A 22,909-nucleotide genomic window follows, 5' to 3' on the forward strand; every position below is an offset into this window, starting at 1 on the left:
ATGTGGGTAAATATGAATTTTTTTTAAAACTATTTAAATCAGGAACAACATCAATGTCTTATAGAGTTTATAACAAATGTAGAAGTGAAATATACAATGATAATAGCATGAAGGACAGGAGATTGGTAAATGTAGTTAAGCTGTGGAAAGGGTTTTTTTTTTTTTTTTTCTTTTCTTTTTTCTTTACAAAACTAATCAAGTTACAAAAGGTTTCTAAATTGCTCATAAAATGGTAAAATTATTAACAATGTAGTCTGGAATAAGTCAAAGATTACTATATCTGATAACATAATCCCTCAAAGAATAATACAAAGAATATACCTAAAAAGCTAAAAAAGACAAAACAGAATAATTTCTAAAATACTTGTTTAATCTGGCCAGGTGCAGTGGCTCACGCTTGTAATCCCAGCACTTTGGGAAGCCGAGGCAGGCAGATCACCTGAGGTCAGGAGTTCGAGACCAGCCTGCCTAACTTGGCGAAACCCTGTCTCTGCTAAAAATACAAATATTAGTCAGGCATGGTGGCAGCCACCTGTAATCCCATCTACTTGGGAGGTTGAGGCAGGAGAATCACTTGAACCTGGGAGGTAGAGGTTGCAGTGAACCGAGATGGTGCCACTGCACTCCAGCCTGGGTGGCAGAGACACTGTCTCAAAAAACAACAACAACAACAACAACAAAAACTTGTTTAATCCAACAAAAAGGCAGGAAAATACTGGAACAATAATAAATGAAACACATATTAAACACAAGCAATAAGATGGTTTGAATGTTTCTGTTCATCCAAAATTTATGCTGAACCTTAATCCTCAAAGCAGTATATCAAAAGGTGGACCTTTACGGAGTCTTGCTCTGTTGCACAGTCTGGTGTGCAATGGTGCAATCTTGGCTCACTGCAACCTCCACCTCCCAGGTTCAAGAGGTTCTCCTCCCTCAGCCTCCTGAGTAGCTGAGATTACAGGCACCTGCCACCACGCCTGGCTAATTTTTTGTATTTGGTAGAGATTGGGTTTCACCATGTTGGTCAGGCTGGTCTGGAACCCCTGACCTCAAGTGATCTATCTGCCTTGGCCTCCCAAAGTGTTGGGATTACAGGCATAAGCCACTGTGCCTGGCCTAGGATGGAATTTAATGAGAGTTCCACTCTCGTGAATGGCATTTATACCATTATAAAGGGCTTGAGGTAGTGTGCTTGGCCCTTCAATCATGTGAGGACATAGCAAGAGGTGCCATCTATAAAACAAAGAGTAAAGAGTACCAGACACAAAATCTCCTGGAACCTTGATCATGGACTTTCTGGCCTCAGTAACTCTTATAAATAAACAAATAATATTAAATACAAATTTCTATTTTATATAAATTACCCAGTCTAAGTATTTTGTTACAGTAGCCTTACCAAGCTGGCATGGTAGATTTAATCTAACTACACCAGTAACTACATTGCATGTAAGCACTACAATTAAAAGAAGACAGTAAGACAGATTTTTTTAAATGGCCCAAATATATTCTATTCACAATAAACACGCTTAAAAGTATAAAAGTTGATATGCTAAAAGTATAAGAGTACAAAAATATATACCATGCAAATATTAACCAACAGAAAACTGGTATAGCTATATTAATTTAGTATAAGGCAAAGTAAACTATGATGTAGATAGCATTTCTAGAGGTAAAGATGTACATCTCATTATTAAAGAACCAATTCACCAGGAACCAAAAAAAATTCTGATTTTATTTCCACCTAACTATGGTTTCAAAACACACAAAATAAAAATGGACAAAATCAAGAGAGAAATAGGTAAACCTTTGTGGATCACAGGATAAGTTATTAACACAACTCTCTCAGCAATTATTAGAATAAGGAGACCAAAAAAATCGGTAAGAATGTAGAAGATTTGAATAATACTATTAACCAATGTGACCTAAATGACATGTTGGGATTACTACATCCAACAAATACAGAATACATAATTTTCAAGTGCATAAGAAATGTTACTGAAAATAGATCACACAATGGATCATACATGTCTTCATAAATTACAAAAATAAAATGAAATTATAGAGTATTAAATTAAAAATCTACAACAGAAAGAGAAACAGAAAATATCCTAAATATATGGATATTAAACAACACATTTCTAAGCAACTCAATAAGTAAGAAAACAATCACAATGAAAATTAGAAAATACTTCAAACTCAATAATAATAAAAAATATGATGTGTGTACATTCTGGCATTTTACTTGGGAAAAAAATAGGTGTCAAAATTTGAGGAATATAATTAAGTGCTTAAAGGGAATTTGTTTATATTAATATATTAGAAAAATGAAAAGTGGAAAAAACTGTTTCCATTCTCAAGAAAACAGAAAAAGAAGAGCAAATTAAACCGAAAACAAAACTTTAAAAAAAAGAAATAATAAAGACAAGAATAAAAGTAAATTAAAAAGCAGACATACAATAGAAGTAATCCACAGAAATAAAGTTAGTTCTTTGGAAATGTTTTAAAATTGATAACCCCTTCTAAGACTGATCCAGAAATTGTTGAAAATGATAAAATATAAGTTACACTATCAAAAATGGGGGAAAATGCAATGACAATTAAAAGGGAGACATCCTAAATGCATGTATTAGAAAATTACAGAATAATTATAAATTTAATAGATTGCATAAAGTGACAAAATTCCTTTAAAAACTTAATGAATACCAACAGAAATAGAAAATATGAATCATCCTTTTTCTGTAAGTGTAATTTAACTCTTTTCACAATGAAAGCTTCAGGCCATGGTAACTTGACTAGCAAATTTTTTCAAACATTTAAGAAAGAAATTATACAAGTCTTATCCAAACTCTTGTTTTTTTCTTTTTTCTTCTTATTATACTTTAAGTTATGGGATACACGTGCAGAATGTACAAATTTGTTACCTAGATATGCATGTGCCATGGTGGTTTTCTGCATCCATCAACCTGTCATCTACATTAGGTATTTCTCCTAATGCTATACCTCCCCCTTCTACCCACCCTCCGACAGGCCCTGGTGCGTGACGTTCCCCTCCCTGTGCCTATATATTCCCATTGTTCAACTCCCACTTATGAGTGAGAACATGTGGTGTTTGGTTTTCTGTTCCTGTGTTAGTTTGCTGAGAATGATGGTTTCCAGCTTCATTCATGTCCCTGCAAAGAATATGAACTCATCCTTTTTTATAGCTGTATAGTGTTCCATGGTGTGTATGTGCCACATTTTCTTTATCCAGTCTAAAATTGATGGGCATCTGGGTTGGTTCCAAGTCTTTGCTACTGTGAATAATAAACATACATGTGCATGTGTCTTTATAGTAGAATGATTTATAATCCTTTGGGAATATACCCAGTAATGGGATTGCTGGGTCAAATGGTATTTCTAGTTCTAAACCCTTGAGAAATTACCACACTGTCTTCCACAATGGTTGAACTAATGTATACTCCAACCAACAGTGTAAAAGCATTCATATTTCTCCACATCCTCTCCAACATCTGTTCTTTCCTGACTTTTTAATGATTGCCATTCTAACTGGCATAAGATGGTATCTCATTGTGGTTTTGATTTGCATTTCTCTAATGACCAGTGATGATGAACTTTTTTTCACATGTTTGTTGGCCACATAAATGTCTTCTTTTGAAAAGCGTCTGTTCATATACTTTGCCCATTTTTTGATGGGGTTGTTTTTTTTCTCGTAAGTTTAAGTTCTTTGTAGATTCTGGATATTAGCCCTTTGTCAGATGGATAGATTGCAAAAATTTTCTCCCACTCTGTAGGTTGCCTATTCACTCTGATGGTAGTTTCTTTTGCTGTGCAGAAGCTCTTTAGTTTAATTAGATCCCATTTGTCAATTTTGGCTTTTGTTCCATTACTTTTGGAGGTTCAGTCATGAAGTCTTTGACCATGCCTATGTCCTGAATGGTATTGCCTAGGTGTTCTTATAGGATATTTATGGTTTTAGGTCTTACGTTTAAGTCTTTAATCCATCTTGAGTTAATTTTTGTATAAGGTGTAAGTAAGGGGTTCCATTTCAGTTTTCCACATAAGGATAGCCACTTTTCCCAATGCCATTTATTGAATAGGGAATCCTTTCTCCATTCCTTGTTTTCATCAGGCTTGTCAAAAACATGATTGTAGATGTATGGTGTTATTTCTGAGGCCTCTGTTCTGTTCCATTGGTCTATATATCTGTTTTGGTACCAGTACTATGCTATTTTGGTTATGGTAGCTTTGTAGTATAGTTTAAAGTCAGGTAGCATGATGCCTCCAGCTTTGCTCTTTTTGCATAGGATTGTCTTGGCTATATGGGCTCTTTTGGGTTCCAAATGAAATTTAAAGTAGTTTTTTCTATTTCTGTGAAGTAAGTCAATGGGAGCTTGATGGGAATAGCATTGAATCTATAAATTACTTTGGGTAGTAGGGCCATTTTCACAATATCGATTCTTGCTATCCATGAGCATGGAATGCTTTTCCATTTGTTTGTGTGCTCTCTTATTTCCTTTAGCAGTGGTTTGTTCTCCTTGAAGCGGCCCTTCACATCCCTTGTAAGTTGTATTCCTAGGTATTTTGTTCTCTTTCTAACAAATGGGAATGGGAATTTGCTCATGATTTAGTTCTCTGTCTATTATTGGTGTATAGGAATGCTTGTGATTTTTGCACATTGATATTTTATCCTGAGACTTTGCTGAAGTTGCTTATCAGCTTAAGGAGTTTTTAGGCTGAGACGATGGGGTTTTCTAAATATACAATAATGTCATCTGAAAACAGAGACAATTTGACTTCCTCTCTTCCTATTTGAATATGCTTTATTTTTCTTTCTCTTGCCTGATTGCTGTGGCCAGAACTACCAATACTATGTTGAATAGGAGTGGTGAGACAGGGCATCCTTGTCTTGTGTTGGTTTTCAAAGGAATGTGTCCAGCTTTTGCCCATTCAGAATGATATTGGCTGTGGGTTTGTCATAAATAGCTCTTCTTATTTTGAGATATGTTCCATCAATACCTGGCTTATTGAGAGATTTTAGCATGAAGCATTGTTGAATTTAATCAGAGGTCTTTTCTGCATCTATTGAGATAATCATGTGGTTTTTGTCATTGGTTCTGTTTATGTGATAGATTATGTTTCTTATTTGCGTATGTTGAACCAGCCTTGCATCCCAGGGATGAAGCCAACTTGATCATGGTGGATAAGCCTTTTGATGTGCTGCTGGATTCGGTTTGCCAGTGCTTTATTGAGGATTTTTCGCATCAATGTTCATCAGGAACATTGGCCTGAAATTGTCTTGTTTTGTTGTGTCTCTGTCTCTCTGTCAGGTTTTGGTATCAGAATGATGCCAGCCTCATAAAATGAGTTAGGGAGGAGTCTGTCTTTTCCTATGTTTGGAATAGTTTTAGAAGGAATGGTACTAGTTCCTCTTTGTACCTCTGGTAGAATTCGGCTGTGAATCTGCCTGGTCATGGACTTTGTTTATTTGGTAGGTTATTAAGTACTGCCTCAATTTTAGAACTTCTTATTGGTCTATTCAGGAATTGGACTTGTTTCTTGGGTTAGTCTTGGGAGGGTGTATGTGTTCAGGAATTTATCCAATTCTTCTAAATTTTCTAGTTTATTTGCATAGAGCTGTTTATAGTATTCTCTGTGGGTAGTTTGTATTTCTGTGGGATCAGTAGTTATCTCCCCTTTATCATTTTTTATTGTGTCTGTTTGATTCTTCTCTCTTTTCTTCTTTATTAGTCTGGCTAGCAGTCTAACTATCTTGTTAATCTTTTTCAAAAAAACAGCTCTTGGATTCATTGTTTTTTTGAAGGGTTTTTTTGTGTCTCTACCTCCTTCAGTTCTGCTCTGACCTTAGTTATTTCTTGTCTTCTGCCAGCTTTTCAATTTGTTTGTTCTTGCTTCTCTAGTTGTTTTAATTGTGACGTTAGGGTATTGATTTTAGATATTTCCCACTTTCTCCTGTGGGCATTTCAGTGCTATGAATTTCCCTCTAAACACTGCTTTAGCTGTGTCCCAGAGATTCTGGTATGTTGTGTCTTTGTTCTCATTGGTTTCAAAGAACTTATTTATTTCTGCCTTAATTTCATTATTTATCCAGTAGTCATTAAGGAGTAGGTTGTTCAGTTTTCATGTAGTTGTACAGTTTTGAGTAAGTTTCTTAAACTTGAGTTCTAATTTGATTGCACTGTGGTCTGTGAGACTGTTTGTTATGATTTCCTTTCTTTTGTATTTGCTGCGGAGTGTTTTACTTCCAATTATGTGGTCAGTTTTAGAATAAGTGCAATGTGGTGCTGAGACAAATGTATATTCTGTTGATTTGGGGTTGAGATTTCTGTAGATGTCTGCTGAGTCTGTCCCACAGACTTTGGCAGAGTGACCGATGAAAGAAGTATGCTGACACTGATGTGGGTATTTTCCCTGTCAGCATGGCTAGGGGTCCACATGGCTTAGCACCACTGACAAGAGTGCAACCTCGATAAGCTGGTGACACTTGCATTTATTTAGTACAAATTTAATGACAAAGGCTTGGAGCAAACACAATTCGTGGTTAATTAACACTGTTTACCCCCCCAAGTAGACAGCTGCCCTGTGCATGAGTTGGTTTCTAGAGACATAAGTAAACCAATTTATCTAGATAAGTTACTTTACATTCCCTTGTTATCTACCCTTTGCTCTCAGCGTCCAGATAAGAGAATCAGCTGCCTTCGGCTTCTCTCTCAAAGCTTTTGCAAAACTTCCTGGCCTTCCAAGAAGGTCTGTGTCTTTCCTTATAATTTTTCCCACCACCCTGACCAATCTCCTACCGATGTCTATTAGGTCGTCTTTGTCCAGAGCTGAGTTCAAATCCTGAATAGCCTTGTTAATTTTCTATCTTGTTAATCTAATATTGACAGTGGGGTGTTAAATTATTGTGTGGGAGTCTAAGTCTCTTTTTAGGTCCCTAAGAACTTGCTTTATGAATCTCGTGCTCCCGTATTGGGTGCATATATATTTAGGATAGTTAGCTCTTCTTGTTGAATTGATCCCTTTACCATTATGCAATGGCCTTCTTTGTCTATTTTGAGCTTTGTTGGTTGAAAGTTTGTTTTTTTTGGAGACTAGGATTGTGATCCCTGCTTTTTATTTCTTTCCATTTGCTTGGTAAATATTACTACATCTGTTTATTTTGAGCCTATGTGTGTCTTTGCACATGAGATGGGTCCTCTGAATACAGGACACTGATCAATCTTGACTCTTTATCCAATTTGCCAGTCTGTGCCTTTTAACTGGGGCCTTTAGCCCATTTACAATTAAGGTTAATATTATTGTGTATGAATTTGATCCTGTCATTATGATGCTAGCTGGTTATTTTGCCCATTACTTGATGCAGTTTCTTCATAGTGTCGATGGTCTTTACATTTTGGTTTGTTTTTCCAGTGGCTGGTACCGGCTTTTCCTTTCCATATTTAGTGCTTCCTTCAGGAGCTCTTGTTAGGCAGGCCTGGTGGTGACAAAATCTCTCAGCATTTGCTTGTCTGTAAAGGATTTTATTTCTTCTTCACTTAAGAAGTTTAGGTTTGTTGGATATGAAATTGTGGGTTGAAAATTCTTTCATTTAACAATGTTGAATATTGGCCCCCATTCCCTTTTAGCTTGTAGGGTTCCTTCTGAAAGATCCACTGTTAGTCTGATGGTCTTTCCTTTCTGGGTAACCTGACCTTTCTCTCTGGCTGCCCTTAAAATTTTTTCCTTTACTTCAACCTTGGTGAATCTGAGGATTATGTGTCTTGGGATTGCCCTTCTCGAGGAGTATCTTTGTGGTGTTCTCTGTATTTCCTGAATTTTAATGTTGGCCTGTCTTCCTATGTTGGGGAAGTTCTCCTGGATAATATCCTGAAGTGTGTTTTCCAAGTTCGTTCCATTCTCCCCATCACTTTCAGGTACACCAGTCTAACATAGGTTTAGTCTTTTCACATAGTCCCATATTTCTTGGAGGCTTTGTTAGTTCCTTTGCATTCTTTTTTCTCTAATTTTGTCTTTATGCTTTATTTCATTAAGTTCATCTTTAACCTCTGATATCCTTTCTTTTGCTTGATTGATTTGGCTATTGATACTTGTATTATCACAAAGTTCTCGTGCTGTGTTTTTCAACTCAATCAAGTCATTTATGTTCTTCTCTAAACTGGTTATTCTAGTTAGAAATTCCTCTAACCTTTTATCAAGGTTCTTAGCTTCTTTGCTTTGGGTTAGAACATGCTCCTTTAACTCGGAGGAGTTTGTTACTACCCACTTTTTGAAGCCTACTTCTGTCAATTTGTCAAACTCATTCTCCATCTAGTTTTGTTCCCTTGCTGGCGAGGAGTTGTAATCCTCAGTTGGAAATGCAGAAATCACCCACCTCCTGCGTTGGTCTTGCTGGGAGCTGCAGACTGGAGCTATTCCTATTCGGCCATCCTGCCCAGGAAATCCTTATCCAAACTCTTGAACACAAAAGAACAAAAGGAAAGCCTCCCAATCTGTTCTGTGCATCCAACATAACTCTGATATCAAATTACCATATTCTAACAAGAACCTTAAGAAAATAATATTATAAGCAATATTTTTACTAAACATTAGCTACATATATATTACTAAGGAAGTGAATCATATACAACCACATATATTAACCTATTTATATAAAATCACATATATTAACATATATACAATATATTTTTTAAATTTTATGAATGTAAGATTAGTTTAACATGTGAGAATAGAAACAACGTAATTTACCACATTAACAGAATAAATTTTTAAATGATCATTTCAATAGATGGAATAAATAGCATTTTAAATAATTAAATTTGCATTTATGTTTAAAAAAATTAATTTCTCAGTAAGAGAAGAATACAATGCAGGAATACAATAGCACTTCCTTAATTTGACAAAGTGTATTTACAAAAAACCAATTTCTATCATTATACTTAATGAGGAATTTTGAATGTTTTCTCCCTAAAACTTAGAAAAAGACCAACTTAATATAAACATAATTCTGACTGATATAGTGTTAGAATTAGTCAATAAAAAAAAGAAAAAGAGACTGAACCATATGTTTTTGTACATAGAAATCTCTCAAATAATCTACAAAGAAACCATTAAATTAGTAACTAAATTTGGTAAGATTGATGGATACAAGTTAAAGTAAAAAAATCAACTGTATTTCTACATATTTTAATAGCAAAATAGAAAATATATTCCTTCTTATAAAACAGCAAAAAACTATTGGAAAAATAAATTTACAAATATTATATTAGAATTTTTAAAACTCAGATATAATTTATTGAAAGATATGCAAATTCTCTTTACAAAAAAAATAAAATACCAATAAGTATGTATATTTATTCATTTTGCCTAAAAGTAGGCATGGGCTTTCTAGGGCAGGAACTGATTATTACAGTCATTTCTTGATATCCATGGAGTATTGGCTCCCGGACTACTTGTGGAAATCAAAATTCATAGATGCCCATAAAATAGTATAGTATTTGCTTATAGCCCATGCACATTCTCCCATATAATTTAAGTCATCAGTAGATTACTTATAATACCTAATACAATGTAAATGCTATATAAATAGTTATTATACTATTAGGTAATAATGACAAGAAAAAATTCTGTGCATGTTCAATACAGATGCTTTTTGAAAAAATATTTTTGATCTGCAATCTGTAGATTTGGAACTCCTGGATACAGAGGGCAGACTCTTTCTGCTCATAGCAATAACCATGTCAACCATTTGTCCCAATTATTTTCTCTTTTGGGAAGATGTGAAAAGAGTAAATCAAACCAGTATTAGAATCTATATTATTGGCTATAAGCTTTAAAACTAAAATTCTGTAGCTTATACAGGACAGGAACAGCTGTCCAGCTTTTCCTCTTTAGGGTGGGAATGAAAACCTTTGCCCCTTAATGTCAATATTCCTCTAAAAGAGAAAGGGAAGGATCCCGAGCATTTACCTTTTGAAATGTAAATAAACGTCTTTAGAGGGAAGATAAAAACAAGCATCTTTGTGTTTATAACCAGGGGTTTTATCTCCATGGCCCAGGACTCAATCCCTTGAAATGAATACACATACCTCTGTGAAGGTAAGTCTCTTAAATTCTCATTATTGATTCAATTATTATTTAACTGACAGGGCTTGTTTTTTAGCTCAGGTTTTGTTTTCTTTGCTTCAGAAAGCCTTAACCATACAAATCCCTAAAATTCAAAAACATTTTAAAATTTCTCTATAGCTCCATAAATACTATCTAGATTTTTTAAATATCTAAATATTCACAGATATTTATTTAGACTTTTTAAAGATCATAGTTATTAGAAAAATTACTTACATACCTAACACAGTTGCAATCCAAATACCAGAAGAAAATTCACAGAGGGAATTAGAAAGTTTATTTTAAAGGTATACAGAACCACAAAGATCTAGGATATTCAAGAAAATTTTGAAAATGACAAATGTGTAGGACATGTAGTACAGATTTTAAGACTTACTATAAAGTTGAAGAATTAAGCAGTATAGTTTTAGTCCAAAGGATAGACAAAGAGTTCAATGGAACAGAAAATTGTATGGATAAAGGCATATATGTGTGACAAATTTATTTAAGATTAATTCATTTCACTTCAATTTTGAAAGCAAATAAATTGTCTTTCCAATAATATTGCCAGACCAACTGGATAACCATATAGAGGAAGGAAGGAATTAACCCTGCTCATAGCATACTTAAAATATAATTCAAAATGGATTGTTAAGAAAGGAAAAATAATTTTCTTTCTACCCTTCGTAGTAGTTTTTGGTCAAACAGATTCCTTTAACAAAAGACAGATTAACAAGAGAAAAACAAGCAGAAGTTTAATAACATGTAAAACTCATGTATATGTTGGAGATACCCAGACAAATGAATACAGTTGTCCTCCTTTATCTGTGGTTTCACTTTCTGAAGTTTCAATTAGCCATAGTCTACCATGGTCTGAAAATATTAAATGGAAATTTCCAGAAATGAACAATTCATAAGTTTCAAGTTGCACACCTTTCTAAGTAGTGTGGTGAAATTGCCAGACATCCTCCTCCAGCATGCCTGGGAAGTGAGTCATCCCTTTGTCTCCCATATCCAAATGGCCTTCACTACCCCCACATTAGTCTCTTGGTAGCACCATCTTGGTTATCAGATCAGCTGTCATGGTTCCCAGTGCTTGTGCTCAAGTGACCCTTATTTCACTCAATAATCCCAAAGTGCAAGAGTAGTGATGCTGGCAATTCAGATATGCCACAGGAAAGCCATAAAGTGCCTTGTGTAAGTGAAAAGGTGAAAGTTACTGACTTAAGGAAAGAAAAAAAAATTGTATGCTGAAGTTGCTACGATCTACAGTAATAATGAACCTTCTGTCTGTAAACTTGTGAACAGTATCTTGTTCTAATTGTTCTGTTTCATTAGTCATTGCTGCAAATATTTTATGTGCCTCATTCATAAGTTAAACTTTATCATGGATATGTATGTATAGGAAAAAACTGTGTATATGGTCTTCGGTATTATCCATGGTTTCAGACATCCACTGGGGGTCTTGGAATGTATCTCCCATGGATAGGGGGACTAATGTAAATCTCAAAGAAGTGCCTTTGAATTAAGACTTAAATACCATCCTCACTGAAATACAAGAAGCATGGGGGTAAGGCTGGTTATGGAAAGGTATACAGTAAAAGCTTGGTAAACAAGGGTAAGGTTTCTTACACAGATTTAAGTGAGTACTCTCTTTATTGATAAGTCTCCAGGGATTTAGTCATTTTTATCTTCCTCATACAGAGAGGAGACACTCTTACAAAGAAATCTTCATTTCCTTTATAGATGTAAATTTCCCTTACAAAACATCTACTGTGATACTGATAACATCTACTGATAACATCTGCTGTGTTTTCAGAGTTTGTAGTGTGACTATGGTTTCTGAAAATACTCAGCTCAAAAAAATTTTTATGCCAAAGAGGCATATTTTATGGTGGCGTATTCTGATCCCCTATAGGATCATAGACCTAATTTAAAAGATAAAACAAAGTTTTTGGACTGTACCATGGGAGAATACCTGTATAACATTGGGGTAAGCAAATATTTCTTAAAGTACAAGAAAACAGGAAATTAATTTATCAACATCATTAAATAGTCGATATTATGAGTCATCAAGGAAATGCAAATTAAAACCACAACATAACACTTCACACTCAATAGAATGGCTAAAATATAAAAAGACTATACCAAATGTTGGTGAGATGTGGAGCACTGGACTCATACATTGCTGATGAGAAGCAAGCTGTTACAACCATTTAAGAAAACTGGCAATGTCTTATAAAACTAAAACTCTATCTATCCTATGATCTAACAGTTCTAGCCACACATATTTACTCATGAAAAACAACAGCATAAGTCCATGAAAATTCGTGCACAAGAATGTTTGAGGTAATTTTATTTATAATAGACTAACCCCGGAAGTAATGCAAATGTCTATCAGTAAGTAAATATATTGTGAATAATTTATACAATAAAATATTACATAATGATATATAATGAATAAACTATTGTTATACAGATATCATATCGAACAAAAGATGCAAGACACAAAAGAGTACATGCAGTGTGATTCCATTTGCATGCAGTTCAAAAAAACAAATAAAATGGATAGATGGTGATATATGTCAGAAAAATGCTTATCAGGGTGAGGATATTATCTAGGAAGGGATATGAGAAAAAATTATGGAATTTTCTATGTCATGATCTAGTTGGTAGTTTCACAAGTGTATACATGTATTAATAAAATCAATTAACCCTTCATTTAAGGTTATTTTATGCACCTGTAAATGAAAATAAAATTCTAACCCCCTCAACCAACTGAATGGGCCCCTCTTCTCGGCCAAGGGCATTCTAAAGTAAACTTGAAACACTATTCAGGCCCTGATGGAAAAGGAGATGTCAGGTATGCCTCATTTTACCTTCTTCCTTTGGAATTCAGGCATGACTGATCAGCATTAACATTAAAACATAGACCTTAAGACTAACAAATCAGATTCTTTGTAGCAAGAAGATATCAACATGACAGATAGCAAGCCCAGAAAGAAATTGAAATATTTTATCCCAAAATATATTTATTTGACATATTTTGAAATGGCCCCAAAAAGTTGTCTCTTGTGAGGAAAATCAATGTTCTACAGAGAATCCCCTTCCCTTTCCAGGTCTTTATCCTGAGCCAGGAGAGAATTAACTATTTGGCATCTTTTTATGTCTGATAAGCAACATTTACAATCTTCTCTCTGAAGCCTGCTACCTGGAGGCTTCACCTGCGTAATAAGGACCTTGGTCTCCACAACCCCTTGTTTTAACCCAGACACACTCCCTTCCACTGATTACAGGTCATTAGATAAACTCTTTCAACCAACTGCCAATCAAAAAGTCTTTGAACCTACTTATGACCTGGAAGTCCTTGCTTCGAGTTTCCCTGCCTTTCTGGACCAAACCAATGTTCATCTTACATGTATTGATTGATGTCTTATGTCTCCCTAAAATGTACAAAACAAAACTGTAGCCCAACCACCTTGGGCACATGTTCTCAGGATGTGGGGCTGTGTTGTGGGCCATTAGTCACTCACAATTGGCTCAGAATAAATCTCTTCAAATATTTTACAGAGCTTGACTCTTTTTGTTGACAACCTTACTGAATATAAGAAACAAGTCTAATGTTAAAAAATGAGGGATATTTTTATCAGCTGAGAAGTGTGTTAGCTTTTTTTCCCAAGCATGTTTTGTGTGAGACATGACAGGATTCTCAGAAGAAGTAAATTTGATTCTCATTATTTACAGTATTCATGTTCTATAAAGCTACTGTGAATACCACATTAGCAAATATTGAACAATTGTTCCTAGGGGAAACACAAGTTTAGGTTCCTGCTAGCATCTGGTCACAACATTTTTGTCAATTGATTAGTACCCAACTTTCATCCAAAAGACCATCAGAATGACTAGATAATAGAAAGGAGAGCATTATTGGAAGTATCAGTTTGCAAACCAGGAAGAGACCATCACTGGTGTGTGCAGAAAGTGCTGTCTCTACAATGAGGGGGAGAAAGGCTAGGTTTTATGGTTCACAGGGCCTGTTTCACACGGTGGAGTCATATATAGTAAGCAGATTTTAGGGTAAAGCTATATGTATTTATGAGGTGAGTCAAGTGCATGTGCAATGGGTAAACAAATGTGTAACATACATCCCATGTTCATTTGGGGGCAGGATTTTAGCATTAAAATGAGAGGGAAGTTGGCTCTTTACATCAAAAGATGAACTATAGGATACAAAGACAGTTTGTGCACAGCTGCTACAAGGTGGCTAAAACTGACTTGAGATCTGCAATTGCTTATTATAAAAGAATGTTTGTAAGGTTGGTCCTCTGTCCAACCAGAGTTACAGTGGTCTGGGTTGCAAAGCAGGGTTAGAAGGGGTCCAACAGCTCCTACTGTAGGGAATTTAGAGCCATAGGAATTTAGAAATTTGCCATTCCAGATGGGCCCTGAATCCTTGACCCATAAGTAACTTTGTTTTCATAACCTTAACTTCAGGTTTTATCTTAGTTGATAAGGGCGTACCTATTGTGGTCTCTCAGATCACATAATCTTGTTTCGTGTGTTCTTACATGTTGTTGATACATTAACGTTAAACTCACAGCTAATAACAGTATAACTCATGCCTGAACAAAGCTTATCTCATGGTACATTTTCTCTCTGAGGCACATCACAGCCTTCTTGTGCTTAGGAATAGTAGACAGCACTTCAACACTATGCCATTTAGGGGCGATTCTGAACAGCAGAATCACCAATAAACATCATAAAAAAGCAAAAACTGTGGCACTAAATGAAAAGGACAGTGTGAGAGCCCCAACAAGAAAGCAAAGCCTCACCTTGTTTGATTTCAGCTCTGAACATGAATGTCAGACGACTCAAATTTTTCACCATTCCATGCATATCTATGAATAACCATGAAAATGCCACAAGTATTGATTTTAGTGTTACAAGTAAATTTTATTGAATAGACAAATTTGCAAATACAAAATCCATGAATAGTTAGGGTTGAGTATAACTAGCAGGCTATTGGACACGAATATTCACCAATTCTCAAGTTCAAGAATAATGTCCCTTACAGTTTTCAAGAGCTTTAAATCAATAATAAATGCCTCAATAGAGAGATGACATATATGAGTTCTACACATAATCACTGGACAAACCAATATGATCCCATCCACCAAAAATGGGCTAAACATTTTGTTAAGGATTAAGGATATGTGACTATATTTATGAAGAATATTTATCTGTAGTTTGCCTGTAATGTTTTTGTGTGGTTTTGGTACAAGGACAATGCTGGCCTCATAAAATGAGTTGATGAGAGCTCCCTCCTCTATTTTCTGAAAGAGATTTCTAGGATTAGAGCTATTGTTCCATTAAATATTTGTTATATTTGCCATTGAAGCCCTACGAGTTTTCTTTGTGGGAGGGGTCTTATCACAAATTCAATTTATTTAAAATGTACAAGGACAATCAGATTGTCTATTTCTTCTCAAGTCAGACTTGATGTTTTGTGTATTTTAATGCACTTATTCATTTAAGTTGATGAATTTATTGGCATAAAGTTGTTTATTATTCCCTTGTTATTCTTCAAATATCTGTAATATATTTAGGTAATGTCTCCTCTGTCATTCCTAATATTGGTAATTTTTTCTGTGTTTTCAGATCGGTATGAATAGAATTCTATCGATTGTATTGTTCCTTTCAAAAAGACCTTTTGCTTTTACTTTCTCTATTATTTGTCTGTGTTGTATTTCATGGATTTCTGCTGTGAGTTTTACTACTGCTTTATTTTATTATATTTTTTGAGATGGAGTCTCCCTCTGTCACCCAGGCTAGAGTGCAGTGGCGCAATCTCAGCTCACTACAACCTCTGTCTCCCTGATTCAAGCAACTTACCTGCCTCAGCCTCCTGAGTAGCTACGATTACAGGCGCCCGCAACCACACCTGGCTAATTTTCATATTTTTAGTAGAGATGAGGTTTCACCATGTTAGCCATACTGGTCTCTAACTCCTGACTTCAAGTGACCTGCCTGCCTCAGCCTCCCAAAGTGCTGGGATTACAGGTGTAAGCCACTGCATCTGGCCTACTATTGCCTTTTGTCTACATATTAAGACTAATTTACTTGTCTTTTTCTGGTTTCATAAGGTAAGAAATGTAAGTTTCTTGACATTAAACCTATCATTATTTCTAATATAAGCATATAAAACTAAAAATATCCCTCTAAATGCTACTTTAACCGTACCTCCCAATTTTTAATATATTTAAATTTTCATTTAGTTGAAAATATTACCCTACGATTTCATTTTTGACTCATGAATCATTTCAAAAAGTGTCGATGTCCACATATTTAGGAATTATCCATGTGTCTTTATGTTGTTGAAGAGTAGTATCTATTCTGCCATTGTTTGGGAGAATGCTAGTAAGTTCGACAGTATTGTTTGTCTTGTATACCCTCTTTGATTGGCTATTTACTTGTTCAATCAATTAATGAGAGAAGAGTATTAAAACTTCCAACAAAATTGCAGATTTCTGTATTCTGCCTTTCAATGTTGTCATTTCTTTACTTCTTATGGTTTTGAAACTTTGATATTGGTTGCATATACATTTAATATTCTTATGTCTTCTTGGTGAATTTGCTCACTTACCATTATTACATGGTATATGCTATATGAAATTTGCTTTAATTATAAACACCCAAGTAATTTAAAAGCCAAAAGTTGGCATAAGATATGACATGCAAAGAACAAACCAGAAATCTAGAGTAGTGATGGCAATATCAGGGAAAATAGACCTCATAACAGAGAATATTATCAGAAATATTAAAATGTTGAAATTTATTTTAGCTCTTTAAAGACGTCATTCCGTTATCTTCTTGCATCCATTTTTTTTTTTTTTTTTTTTTTTTGAGAAGCTAACCATTTCCTATCACTGTAATGTGTGTGTAATGCATCTCTTTTTCTTTGACTGCCTTTAAACTTTCTAACTCTTGATGTGGCCAGCTATAGCATTCTCTGGATTCATTCTGTTTAATGCTTAGTAAGCTTTTTGCATCTGTGAGTTGAAGTTTTTAATCTAATTTGAAAAACATTCCGTTAGTTATTCTTTGAAATCTATTTGGTTCTATTTTCTGTCTTTTTTCTTTCTGGGACTTAAATTATATGTGTTTATTATGTAATATGGTACCACGGGTCACGGAGGATCTTTAATTTTCTGTCTTTTTTTCTTTTTTGTTTCACTTTGAAAAATTCCATTGACCTATCTTTATGGAAATGGATTTTTTTCTTTGAATTTTTTTAAAAGGTTCATTTTATTCAATTACGTTTTTATTTCAGATACTATATTTTTAATTTCCACTTGATTCTTTTTGAAGTTTATGTATTTCCAAAGATATCCCATATCCTCATCTATTATATCCACCTTTTCTGCAAATTTGTTAAAACAAATGTAACATTCCTACTTTAAAATCTTCTGTTAGTTTCAATATCTGGGTCCTCTGTAAGTCTGTTTCTATTTACTATTATTTTTTCTTCTATGTGTCCAAAGACTAGTAATTTTTAAATTCTAAAGTATACATTGTAGAACATGCTATACGTATTCTAGAGTTTATCTTCCTCTGGAAAGTTCTGGGGTCTATTCTCGTGTGCAGTTATATCAAGACTGATCATCTTAATCCTGTTGAAATTTGATTTTAGACTTCGTTAGGGAGGGTCTGTTTCCATTTTTCCCTTTGTGCTAAGGTATAAACCTTAGTTTTAGAATGTGATCCTTATTCCTAAGGCTGACTGTTTGGGGTTTCAGTGGAAAAATCAAGGTGTTTTCTGATTCCTTCTTACGTGATAGAACAGCAATTCCAAACTCTGTCTCTCCAGCACTGGGAAATTTTCAAAATCTCTGACCAGCTCTTTCAGGCTGCCATTTCTTTATTTCTATTGGAAGTATCACTCCAGAAGTGTTGTTATGACCATACGAAGTTCAGGTTTCATCCAAGGATGTGAAACTGTATGCAAATTTGGAGATCCCCTGTTCTTCTCTGAGCTATCCCATTCAATTTCCAGCTTTTCTGTCATCCCCAAATCCTGACCTATAACTCATAAGTTCATTAAAACTGCAACTTTCTGCTTAAGCCATTGCCCATGTGCAAGACAGACTAGGAGTTATAGTCAACAGAATAATAAAGCAAATGTGGTTTTCACTTAGCATGCCTCCCTTCTTTCAATGGTTGCTCACCAATGCATTCAAAAATTGCTTTTTACATTTAGTCTGAAGTTTATACTTGTTGTAATCAGGAAGACTAGTCTACTATAGCCACGTTGCCATTATTAGAGGTCAAGACTTCTAGTACTTTATTTCTACTATGTTTTACAAAAGTATTGGTCTATGACTGGGTAGAAATTTTAAAAATCCTGGTTATTACAACAAATAGTTTGAGAAATGCTGATTTTCTGTTCTCCATAGGCAATTATTTCCAGATCCAACTAGTTCCCACTGTCAGATATCATTGCATCTGCATATCAGAGACCGTGAGGACAAAGAACATGGACTTCTCTCCAGTTTACAAAAATAGGTTACATGACTGTTTTTGTGTCTGCTTGTTAATAAATATTTTTAAGTTTGTCGGGATTTTGTCTGAGACTTACTTTCATTGTGGTGCATTTTCCAGTAGCAAGGTTGTAGAAGAGAAGAAATATATTATCTGTTTATCTAGATTAGGGTCTCATACAGAACATATGTTAATACATATTTGAAAATGAATCAATATTTTTCTAAAAGGTACACTTCACTTCTCTGCCTTAACTAAAACCTAGTTCTCTCTAACTTCATTCACTGTTCTACCAAGTAGAGACTTTTTTTTTCTCCTCTCACACCTCATTTAACTCATGGTAGGGAGAAGTCATCCTTGAGCTTTATCACCACTGTGAACGCAGGCAGTTCCTTTGAAGCTACAATGTTTACCTTCTCATTGTCTTCCAAGACTTACCACCTGTACCTCTTTCCTCATTTCTGCTGCTTGATCTACATACAATGCTAAGCCTGTGAAGACCAAGAAATTAGTCACAGGCATTGTCTAAACTTTAATAAAAGAAATTCAATGGGATAATGTATCAGCTTCGTTGTTTTTGCCTTTCTCCCCCAATTCAAGAAGCTTGAACTCACTCAACATGACTAAATTTTTGTTTCATCCCTCCAAAGAGGAAAAATTCTGCTATTAAGTCTGTCCTGAATGTCAAGAAGATGTGAAAAGTCCAGATTTTATTTCTTCCTTTTCATCGTCCCTAAATTACTAACATGAAGGTATTGTTTTACTGCTCATTTTCTTCTATCTTATCATCAAATGTATGGTGAAAGTTGTGGAGGTAGAGACCCACAAGCAACTCTGGACTTTGTGAGACCCAGTTGTTTCTAGACATTTGGACACATATATCTGAAAGAAGTGCCATTCCACATGCCTAATGTTTTTATTTTTTATTTTTTGAGACAAGATCTCTCTGTGTCACCCAGGCTGGAAAGCAGTGGCACCATCACAGCTCAGTGCAGCCTTGACCTTCTGGACTCAAGCAGTCCTCCCACCTCAGCCTCCCAAGTAGCCAGAACTACAGGCATGTCCCACCATGCAAACACATGCCTAATTTTTAAAAATTGATGATGTTGAAAAAATCTAAGTATCAAAGAAAAAGTTCTTCATCTGCCCACCTCTGTATTTCCACCCATTTCCTTTTCCTATCTTTCTCCCCCATTACAACTGATTAACTTTGCTAAGACTTCATGGGCAAGCTCCATTCATGCTCAAATTTACATACACCCTTGCCTTTCCTTCTTCAGTTACAGGCCCTTTTCTCTAAAGTATATCTTCATTCTCTCCCTCATTACTCATTCTACTTAGATTTTTCAGGGAAAAACGCCATATTAGCTGAAATATGAAGAATTAGTTGGTCTTTTGTGAATGAGGAAGGCAATGAAAGGGTGTTAGAAAAAAAAGAACAGCATATATATAGAAAGAACATAAAAGACATTATTTATATTTGGGGAAATAAATTATAATCTATTGTGCTAAGAATATGGAATGGGTAGGTTATCCAATGTGTTGGCACACAAATTCATTATACTTTTGTTCATAGTACATTTTTATAATTCTTTTTTATTCTGTAAAATCAGTAGTAATATTCCCTCTTGCATTTCTAATTTTAGTCTTCTCATTTTCTTCGTTGTCTAGCTAAAGGTTTCTTAATTTTTGTTTATATTTTTAAAGAACTAGTTCTTATTTTATTAATTTTTTCTTATTTTCTATTTCATCTATTTCTACTCTAATCTTTATTATTTTCTTCTTTCTGCTAGCTTTGCATTTAATTTGAACATTTTTTCCTAGTTTCTTAAGGTATAAAGCTAGATTGTTGATTTGAGATTTTTTTAGTGTAAACATTTATAACTATATATTTCTTTCAGCGCTGCTTTCACTGCATTCTATAAATTATGCTGTGCTATGTTTTCACTTTCACTTGTCACAAAATATTTTCTGATTTCCCTGGCTATTAATTTTTTGATGCATTGGTTATTTTAGAGTGTGTTTTACAATTTCCATATATTCATGAATTTTCCAGTTTTCCCTCTGCTATTGATCTCTTGTTTCATTCCATTGTGATAGAAAAAGGTACTGTGCATGATTTTCATGTTTAAAATGTATTAGGGAGCAAAACCAACACATAGCTCAGAGCAGCAGTCACTGAGGTGTCCCTGGCCAGCATCCTTCCAGCTGTCCACAAGCATGAGGAGTATCTCTGTCAACCTCTTTGAAAGCCTTTTTGGCAAAAAAGAAATGCACATCCTCATCATGGGCCTCGGTGCTGCAGGGAAAACAACGATCCTGTACAAGCTGAAGCTGAGTGACATCATGACCACCATCCCTACCACAGCTTCAATGTGGAAACCATGGAGTACAGGAACATCAGCTTAACCATGTGGAACATGGGCAGCCAAGAAAACATCTGGCCTCTGTGGCATCACTACTTTCAGAATATACAAGGACTGATCTTCGTAGTGGACAGCAATGATAGCACGGAAAGAAGGACTGGGAGGAGCTCTTTAGGATGCTGGCTGAGGATGACCTCTGGGTGCAGTCCTCCTGGTGTTCACCAACAAGCAGGGCCTCCCCAATGCCAGGAATGCAGCCAAGATCACAGATGAGCTGGGGTTGCACTACCTGTGCCACAGGAGCTGGTGCATTTAGGCCACCCATACCATTAGTGGAGACAGGCTCTGTGAAGGACTGGACTGGCTGTCCAATCAATTCTGGAACCAGAAGTGAATACAACACCCCACCCTGTCCCTCTCATTGCTCCTGTTCCCCTTCACTTTATCCTTATGTGGCAAATGTGAAGCTCTGTGGTGTGAGTGCCAGAACCTGCCTCCATGGTTTGGTCACCATGTGCATCATACTGAGCTGTAAATGTGGCCCTTGGCCAGACTTTTTATTTAATATAAATAGTTTTTGTTTCCAGTGAGGCAGTTTCTGCTACTCCTATGTAATATTACTCAGGTTTTTCATTTGTTTGGTTGGTTGGTTTTTTGGGTTTTTTTTTTTTTTTTCTGCTGTAAAAAGAAAATCAACTCATTCTTCAGTGGTGAGAGGGGATGTAGGCTCATGAGTACCTGGCCTCTGAGAGTCACTGATTTGGGAAAGCTGGGATGCCTCTAACTTCAGAGCTGCATTGATACCCATTTTGGTGGTTGCTTTTTAACCCAAACTCATATTTTAAAAATAGTTAAAAATTTATGTTAACACTTCAACTCAGAGAAGAGAGACCTTGCTTAGCATGGGTTTGCAGTTATGGCCTGGATGCTAATTACCGGCTTGGCTATTCCCTTTGGGAACACAAGGTGGTAGCACAGCAAGACTGCCATCAGTTCTGCATGGTCACAATGGAGATGTCCGTGACGCACTTGTCCTTAGATTACCCTACATCTCATAGCCTTGTGTTTGTCCCTGCGCTCCCATGGTTCATAAGCACTAGTCTTGGAGGCCATGGTTGTCTCATTCTCCCCCAGGCCACCTCCCTACCTACCTGCCTGCCTGCAGCCTGCTCAAAGACATAGGGCCCTACTGTCCCTTGGTCAGCATGTGGCCAGAGCAGGCCCATGGTCTCCAATTCTTGTGCTCATTGAGACACATTGGTGGGATATCTGGGACCTCACCCGTGGTAATGAGAGCAAGGCAAGTGGACTGTGCACCTCCATCCATAGCCCTCAGTAGCACCCTATCTCCATATGCGTCTTACTTGTCTCTCACTCAGACTGCAAGCATCCAAGATTCCATAAAAAAAGATGGCCTTGGGCCGGGTGAGGTAGCTCACGCCTGTAATCCCAACATTTTAGGAGGCCGAGGGGGGCGGATCACAAGGTCGGAAGTTCAATACCAGCCTGGCCAAGATGGTGAAACCCCGTCTCTACTAAAAAATACAAAAAAATTAGCCGGGCGTGGTGTCGGGTGCCTATAATCCCAGCTACTCTGGGGCTGAGGCAGAGAATTGCTTGAACCCAGGAGGCAGAGGTTGCAGTGAGCCGAGATCATGCCACTGCACTCTAGCCTGGGCAACAGAACGAGACTCCGTCTCAAAAACAAAAACAAAAAGGATAGCCTTGACTGAGTGCAGTGGCTCACACCTGTAATCCCAGCACTTTGGGAGGCCAAGGTGGGTGGATCACTTGAGGTCAGGAGTTCAAGACCAGCCTGACCAACATGGCGAAATACAATACAAAAATTACAAAAAAACAAAAATTAGCCAGGCATGATGGCGGGT

General features: G+C 35.9%; 1 pseudogene; it reads left to right on the top strand.

Annotated features, from left to right (window-relative positions):
- The first annotated feature begins 20,877 nt into the window (after positions 1–20,877).
- On the top strand, positions 20,878–21,417 carry LOC111552369 (annotated as a pseudogene).
- The last annotated feature ends 1,492 nt before the right edge of the window (positions 21,418–22,909 follow it).

This window comes from Piliocolobus tephrosceles, chromosome 8 (genome assembly GCF_002776525.5).
Source record: "Piliocolobus tephrosceles isolate RC106 chromosome 8, ASM277652v3, whole genome shotgun sequence".
Taxonomy (NCBI): Eukaryota; Metazoa; Chordata; class Mammalia; order Primates; family Cercopithecidae; genus Piliocolobus; species Piliocolobus tephrosceles.